Here is a 7,533-nt window from a genome sequence, read left to right on the forward strand (position 1 = left end):
AGAGTCGCCTACATGCCGTACAGACTTTGATACTCAACCACATCTCACACATTTTGATTTTAGTTTCTTGAATAGCTTTCATTTAGTTTTAGTCACATTTTAGTCACCTGGAATGTTTTAGTGTTTAGTCTAGTTTTGGTCGACTAAATATCCTAAGATTTTAGTCGACTAAATCTACAGTTCATTTAGTCGACTAACATGTATTTTGACTGATTTTACACTTGCTGAAAATAGCCGATCTACAAGCTCACAAGCTGTGAGCTTGTAGATCAGCTATTTTCAGCATGCAACAAAGTGTAAAATGACTTATACTGTATCTCTCGTCCACTAGTCCCTTCCTAACATTTTAGTCTAGTTTTTATTTGTTGACGAAATTGTCACTATATTTAGTCTTAGTTTTAGTCATGGTAGCTTAGTTTTCATTTAGTTTCCATGTAGTTTTCGTCTGTGAAAAATGGTAGTCGACAAACTTTTTTTTCGTCATAGTTTTAGTCGACGAAAACAACACTGATCATCTCACTTCAACAAAGTGACCACCATCTCTTTCCCTACACAGTTGTTCCACTGTTGATTCTCCTGCTCGTCGACGTCAGGCCAGTGATCCTGGCTCCGCTGAACAAGCAGCCTGACTGTAAAGGTACTCTGGACAGAGCTAAGGAGCTTTCCAAGCAGCCTGACTGTAAAGGTACTCTGGACAGAGCTAAGGAGCTTTCCAAGCTAGTGAGTGAAGAGGCAAAGGAGACATTAGAAGCGTATGTAAGTATACATACCAGTCAGTGATTGCCTGCTACTACACAGTAAAATGATGACTGTTCATTTAGCTCTGCAAAACTTTCAAATGGAACCAAAGACGCATACGGGTCTGGTGGAAAAAATACTCAATTGTTTTACTTAAGTAAAAGTACCAGCTTGTAGATCTGCTATTTTCAAATGGACGAAATGTATAGGGTTGAAGTGGTTAATGTATGTTTTCTAATCAAAATTTAAATCGCCAAAGTAACTAGTAACTAAAGTTTTCAAATAATTGTAGTGGAGTAAAAGTACAAATTTTGGCTCTGCTCAGATGTAGTGATGTAGAAGTAAAAGTACTGGAAATTGGAAATACTCAAGTAAAGTACAAATACCTCAAAGTTGTACTTAAGTACAGCACTTAAGTAAAAGTACTTAGTTACTTTCCACCACTGCTATATTTGGTTCCATTTGTTGGTCTTGGAGCCACTTGAACACATACTTGTAAAAGCCTAACTTATCATAGTACTGTACATTGTACTGTACTTTAGTCACTGTATTTGGACGGTGCAAACAATGCAGCAGAATGATCAAAGTCGAGTCAAAGTCATACGATTAGTCACACACGTTACCGCAGTGAAATTTGTTCTCCGCATTTGACCCATCTCTTGGAGCGGTTGAGCAGCCAAGGAGCGGTGAGCTGCAGCCAAGGAGCGGTGAGCTGCAGCCAAGGAGCGGTGAGCTGCAGCCGTGCCGCGCTCGGGAATCATTTGATTAGTATAGATTTGATGACGGGTTAGCCTCTCTGTTCTTACAGATGACAGTTCATGGCACCATGGACGGGCCCTATCCAGAGGAGGTCCCCGGGGTCGCCATCTCTGGCTCCAGCGTCGCAGAGAGGCTGCAGAGCGTCTACACCAAGGAGACGCTCTTCCTCTGGCACCTGTCCAAGGTGGAGGAGTACCAGCACACGGTCTGGAACAGCGCGCAGCCCCTCAAGAGGATCATGTCGGTCACGAAGCTGCGGATAAAGCTTCACCACATCCCCGCCATGAAGCAGCTGCTCAGCGTCCTGGATCCAGAGGAGCAGCAGCGTGTCCCGGCCACGGCCGAGGCCCCGGCAGAGTTGCCCCACGCGGATTTATTTAACACCCAGCGCTACGGATGGGCTGTCCTGTCCAGCCTCGTAGAACTGTTTGGCCAGGTGGTGGAAGAACTTACGGACCTGGAGGAAAAGGCTGTGTGTGACGACCAGGGCCGGTCCTGAGCAATCTGGCGCCCTAAGTAGGATTTTTCAAAAAGAATTGGGGAGGCACTGGGGGGACACTGGGGAGGCACTGGGGGGACACTGGGCACTGGGGAGGCACTGGGGGGACACTGGACACTGGGCACTGGGGAGGCACTGGGGGGACACTGGGCACTGGGGAGGCACTGGGGGGACACTGTGGAGGCACTGGGGGGACACTGGGGAGGCACTGGGGGGGACACTGGGCAGAGTCTTTTTTTGTCCCAGCATATTTTCAGATGGGGGTCGGCCAATTACATATATTTTTCGAGGTCCTTGACATGAATATGTTTGAGAACGACATGTTTTTTTTTAGAAAACTGTCAGGATTTAGAAGGCTTGTAGAATCGTCCTCAGGTCTAAATGGGCCAATGTAGCTGTACGTGATAAAACATGAACTATAGTCTAGTCAGTGTTCTGTGTTTAAAGTGCGTGCATGCGCATATACAGAGGTCCGACAGACTGGATCAATATATCCGGAAATGGGGAGGATACATAATGCATATTGCTGTCAGAGATCCCATTGAAATGGGGAGGATACATAATGCATATTGCTGTCACTGTCAGAGATCCCATTGTGGTGTGAGCGCAACATCCCTTTCTCTTTTATTTTCCTTGAATACAGTGTCAATTAATATTACCCAGGTTCAATGGCATTGTCTTCATTTCTTTTTCCTTTTTTTTGTTTTATTTTTTATTTATTATTTATTTATTGTATTGTAATGTCTGTATTGTATTATCTTTTCTGTAAAGGTTTCGTAGTGTAATGTATTTATTCTTTTCTTGTCTAGTTTTGTTTCATTTGTTGTCTTAATTGTTTGTATGATTATTGTATGTACATTCTCAGTTATTCCCTTGTGAATAAACTGAAAAAGCAATGCGTGCATGCATGTGTGCATATCTGTTTGCCTGAAGGAGCGCTCTAGTAGTAAAAGAACAAATCTCCAAAAGAAAAAGGCTGTATTTTTGAGTGGTGCAACCACTTTGAGTGGTGCAACCCACCCACACACAGTTATGTGTGTGGGTGGGTGGCTGGCTGGCTGGGTGGGTGCCTGTCTGCCTGCCTGGCTGGCTGGGTATAGCCAATAGGCCTATGGTCGAATATGACATCAAGGCATTTAATAGCAACTCAAGTAGTTCTCGGGTCATTGCTAACCCGGTACTCCAGTATCGCACACAAGCGATACTTCTGTCCCTCAAATGAACAGTTTGGATCTGGTCGCCCTACGCCAGCATGGTGCACCCTAGGCTGCAATGGCTAATCCTGACGACCTTTGCTGCGTAAGAGGGTATGTCAGAGGCAGTACAACACCATGGCGGAAGTCTGACCTCATTTTAAAGTGAATAATCCGATGATGCACAATTATTCTTTTGTTGTCACCTTTTTATGATTCCATTCTAATGTGCAATGCCTCATCGTGCACATCGTTTGGGGAAGTACTGTATGTAGCACTATGAGCAATCTGTTAGGATTGGATAACCCCTTGACCTGCTGTAAACCTAGGCTTGTAAGGATATTGTGGTTAGTGTCTCATCTACACAAACGTGTTGCGGGTTCGAATCCGAATCCTGAAGGCATTTAATAGCAACTCAAGTAGTTCTCGGGTCATTGCTAACCCGGTACTCCAGTATTGCTTGTGTGGGACAAGTGGGATGGGGGGACGGGGTCCCCCCATCCCACTTGTCCCACACAGATACTTCTGTCCCTCAAATGAACATTGCACCCTAGGGTGCAATGCCAGCCTGACGGCGTGTTGCTGGTTCAAATCCGAATCCTGACAACCTTTGCTGCGTAAAGAGGTCAGAAGCAGTACAACATCATGGCGGAAGTCTGTCCTCAGTCTGACCTCATTTTAAAGTGAATAATCCGATGATGCACAATTATTCTTTTGTTGTCACCTTTTTATGATTCCATTCTAATGTGCAATGCCTCATCGTGTACATAGTTTGAGGAAGTACTGTATGTAGCACTATGAGCAATCTGTTAGGATTGGATAACCCCTTGACCTGCTGTAAACCTAGGCTTGTGAGGATATTGTGGTTAGTGTCTCATCTACACAAACGGGAAGTACAGTATGATGCTAAGAGGGTTATGAAGCAACCTCTGTGATGTAGGGCTGAGATAATATGATCAAATGAAGATGTTTCCATTGACAGACAGCATGCTAGATTCATCTCATCTGATGCACTTTGACCTCCAAAGCTTCAGCAAACATATTTTCCAGTAATAGGTAAGAGAAATGTAGTTCTGAGAAAATTAGGACTTTTCTCATTCCAAATCTATTCTCGGCTTTGCCGCCCTTCAGTCTTGAAACCTTATTGTGTTTATATTTGTTCATTTACTATTCCTCCATCGGCTTTTTGTCATTTCCAGAGAGATATGAAACCAGAAACATCTGCCTAAATCAACCTGATAGTGGCACTAATAGTTTACGGTTAATTTTCAACATTTGAAAGGTGTTATCTCTCATAGTATACTGCAGTGGCGTGCACAGATAGACACTAGGGGGTGCTAGAGCACCCCCTGCCCTTTTGGCAATGTGCCCTTTTGAAAAAAAAAGAAAAAAAAAACTTTTTTTTTCTACTTTTTTTTTGATTTTTCAAAAATAGCAGACCTACAAGTTCATAGCGCGCCACTCGGTGGCGCGCTATGAGCTTGTAGATCTGCTATTTTTCAATAGCTAAAGCATAACATAATGCTAACACCAAAAGGGGTTCCCGCCCAAAATGGATTAAGGCAACCGGCCGGTTCCACGCGCTGCACAAGGTGCCCTTTTTTAACTTGAGCACCTGCCCCTCTAAATGTCTGTGCACGCCACTGTCTCATAGTATACTGTAACAGTGAATGAGAGGGAACTTTGTATGCTCACGTGAGCTTGTAGATCTACTTTTAGGTTTTTAAAAAGAAAATGTATTATGTCATTTTTTGGAAACTTCTTGAAGAAATGTTAGAAACAATAATAATAAATCATTTCGAAATTGTTTTAACACAAATCTTTTCCTATAGGGATCCCTGGCCCAAGATGTTCCTGTTGTGTCTACCTGATGACATCGTCATCGACCCTTTCTTATACTCTTTGCTACAGTATTCAACACCACCAGTTTGCAAAACCAAAGCATCTGTTATCGTTATTTTTGCTTCAATGTGAACATTTGAAATGGAATTGACACAGAAATGACGTGCAAGGCATTTGATCTTTATCGCTTTGGTGTGTGTGTGTGTGTGTGTGTGTGTGTGTGTGTGTGTGTGTGTGTGTGTGTGTGTGTGTGTGTTTGTTTTCTTTTTTACTGTATACAGTAAGTCGGATGAAGGAAGTCATTATTTGAGACACCTCCTCTAGACTCGTTGTGGATATATAAATGCATCTTGTGTGGATATAGTCACACACACTATATCCCTATATCTCACACACACTGCATATGTTATCAGATATTGCTGTAAAATATTATTTTGTCAACTGTGCACTTGTTCTCGTCTTTCAGAATGAAGTGCAATGCAGGTACACTTAACTACACTTTCATCATTTCATCCATTAAAAAAAAAACATTGTGAAACATTTTTCTCTTGACTGTGTTTTGTAGAGAGACACAAACACTTACACTTCTAATTTAAGTTTGATCAGTGAACAAATTGCAAGCGTTGTAAGTTGTAACTGTGCTCACATCTCCTCAGGATCTCTCAAGGTGACATGTTTCTGGGTGATGATGATTGTGAGGCAGAGCTCGGATGCCTCCCAGTCCCGTGTGCCTTTGAGGCAGAGCTCGGATGCCTCCCAGTCCCGTGTGCCTTTGAGGCAGAGCTCGGATGCCTCCCAGTCCCGTGTGCCTTTGAGGCAGAGCTCGGATGCCTCCCAGTCCCGTGTGCCTTTGAGGCAGAGCTCGGATGCCTCCCAGTCCCGTGTGCCTTTGAGGCAGAGCTCGGATGCCTCCCAGTCCCGTGTGCCTTTGAGGCCTCATTTCATCAGTGATGCCTGCAGGCCCAAAGAGTTGGCCTTCCTTTCTGAAACTCTTATCAGACAAAGTTTGACCCTCTTTGTAAGTATTTTTTTTTTGCCTTATTAATGTAATGTTGCCTTTGCCTTTATTGGACTTCATCTCATGGTGTATTAAAGCTATTTTCTTATACACTTCTTAAACCCATTTCAGCAGAATAACACTTACATTGTACAGGATTTTCCTAACCGCTACAACAGTTGTGGTGTTGTTATTCATTGACTGAAATATGTTTCATACAAAATAACTTGAATTACCTAATCCTTGGTTGTTTTTAGCTGTGTGAAGATGAAGCGGGGTGTTGTGTAGATTCTTTCAACTAATAATAATAATAATAATAGTGGCTTCATATTGTATGCTAAATATGCTTTGAGAAGGACATGATTATGACTGAATAATTAAAGAATGATACAATAATAATGGCACTTGGGTTTTGGCCCTATACTGTATATCTTCTGCTGATTAATCAAATCAAATTATTATTTAATCATGACACTGTTTCTCTTTCCTTCCAGAACAAATGGAATGGAAACGATCTCCCTCCATGGTCCCCAGGCTTTCCTGAGCTCCACACCCCCAAGAACTCGTCTCAGACTGGGTCAGAGATTCAGTGCAGCCTGCTGTTCATGACCCAGGCCCTGGATGCAGTCGTCAACGACCAGCAGGACAACTTGAACCCCAGAGCCAACCACCTTCATAATACGCTCAAAGAGGCTATTAAAAGGGTGAAAGGCCTCACTGCCTGTTTGAAGGAAGTCCTTGGAGGGGAGTGCAGCTCCCCAGGACCGCCCAGACCCGACATGCCCAATCACACCTTTGAGAAGAAACTGTGGGGACACACGCTGTTGCTGCAGTCTACGGATTACCTGGCCTGGCTGCAGCAGGACATTACAGTTCAAAAGCCAATGGTCAGAGGAGCGGCCAATGTGAAACAACATCGCACCCATATCAAGCAGGCTCTTGTTAAATACTTTGAGCCGGGGAGTACTTATCTTTTGTAAGTCTGGAGCTAATGCGGCGGTGGCTCAGGGGTAGAGTGTCTGGATGGTAACCTTAAGGTTGCCAGTTCGAACACGGGCTCCCCCAGAGTTACTGTCGAAGTGTCCTTGAGCAAGACACTGAACCCCTAATTGCTCCCGATGTGCTAGTTGGTGCCTTGCATGGTTTCCGCTGCCATCGGTGTATGAATGGGTGAATGCAATGCACAATCTCTGTAAAGCGCCTTGGATGAAGGCGCTATATAAATGCACCATTTACCATTTACCAATGCAAGCTTGGATATTGTTTCTGGGCAGTTTTATCGTATGCCAACAGCATTTGAATAGGCCAGAGGTCTACATTTACCACTTCTCTGCTGCATTTTTAGAATTCAAATGTATAATTGATTGATCTTTTCCACATCATGAAATTCGGTTCCATCATGTATTGCATTGTATTGTATTTTTTTAAAGCATTATACATTTCTATTAAAAGATAAATGATATGTATTGAATAACTCTTTGTCTTATTCTTCATGCAATAGAGAT

Source organism: Electrona antarctica (assembly GCF_951216825.1).
Source record: "Electrona antarctica genome assembly, chromosome: 12".
Lineage (NCBI taxonomy): Eukaryota > Metazoa > Chordata > Actinopteri > Myctophiformes > Myctophidae > Electrona > Electrona antarctica.